This window comes from Halichoeres trimaculatus, unplaced genomic scaffold (genome assembly GCF_033239565.1).
Source record: "Halichoeres trimaculatus isolate MK-OKI-2021-1 unplaced genomic scaffold, fHalTri1.1 fHalTri1_scaffold_6, whole genome shotgun sequence".
Classification (NCBI taxonomy): domain Eukaryota; kingdom Metazoa; phylum Chordata; class Actinopteri; order Labriformes; family Labridae; genus Halichoeres; species Halichoeres trimaculatus.
This window is the reverse complement of record NW_027437184.1, coordinates 22,025,762-22,026,825: the sequence shown is the minus strand read 5'-3', so window position 1 is coordinate 22,026,825 and position 1,064 is coordinate 22,025,762. Positions and strand designations below refer to the sequence as shown.

The following is a 1,064-nucleotide window of genomic DNA, read 5'->3' as shown; positions in this document are numbered from 1 at the left end:
GCAGAGGAAGAACAGTTTTGAAAGTTGTCGATGTTTTTATCATCACTGTTCAAGTTTCCTTAATTTTGCTGCATCTTGTTGGTGTGATGTTCATAAAAAACTTCATGATTTTCTACTTAAGTTTTCCATGTGATGGATTTTGAGGTGGACACAGATAAGCTGAAAGAGATGAAAGTGTTTTCTTTTTCACTCATCCTTCTGCAGCCACTTCACCTTATTGATCAGTTCCTTTCTCTCCTGTTTAGTTTTGATTGTGCTGTTGATCTTTGTATGTTTCCCTTCTTTTTCCCTTTAAAAAGAATTGAGCCACCTATTTATTTGATCTCAAAACTTGGTCTGGAGACCACTCTTCTGTTTGTTTCTAAATATGAGAGTGCCTGCAAAAATGTCTGTGTGTATGTGATGTTATTAAAGCCAAGGATGTGTTTTTTTTAGTTAACATATATAAATATGTGTACAGGAATGGAGGGTTAATGAAGTATGATGTGAAGCACTCATTTATCTGCAGTTGGAAAAGTTGTCATGGCTTGTCTGCGTTCAGGCTAACAGAGGAGTTCATCGTACATTTTCACTTATCAGCCGAATCAGTGAGCGGGCGAAGACTACACAGGAAACTACTGTAAAGATGATAATGTTGATTTTTTTATTGTTATTATTGTTTTAAACTCTGAAGTGTAAAATAACTTTTTGACTCTCACTATATTTAATTAAAGTTCTTTCTTCTCTGTGAAAATGTGTCAGTTTTCAGTTTTGTTGCTTTCCTCTGTCATTCAGAGGGTTTGAGTGAGGATGCAAGCAAGTGGATCAAGTGTCACTTGTGTCTTGTGGAAAGTGTTGTTATTTTACTTTGTTTCTTCCCGTTTGATCACCCACCTTAGGACAACGGATAAAATTTAGCTATTGTGCTATTTCCGGCATATTTACGATGACGTGTTTATCGAAATTGTTGATTGATGTGCACTGTCCTAATCAAATAAATGAATAAATAAAAAATAAAAATAAATAAATAAGTGGCAAGGCATAGACTTAATCTGAACTGCAGCAACTCAATGTCTAAAAACAGA

At 34.9% G+C, this 1,064-nt stretch overlaps 1 protein-coding gene across 3 annotated transcripts in view; it reads left to right on the top strand.

Annotated features, from left to right (window-relative positions):
- LOC141791571 (transcription factor COE1-like) overlaps positions 1-684 on the top strand; it is a 103,538-nt gene extending 102,854 nt beyond the window's left edge. For all 3 annotated transcript variants that reach the window (XM_074672136.1, XM_074672137.1, XM_074672135.1), the window contains one exon: positions 1-684. This exon is cut by the window's left edge and continues 2,458 nt beyond it. The gene's annotated coding sequence lies outside the window, so the exon portion shown is untranslated.
- The last annotated feature ends 380 nt before the right edge of the window (positions 685-1,064 follow it).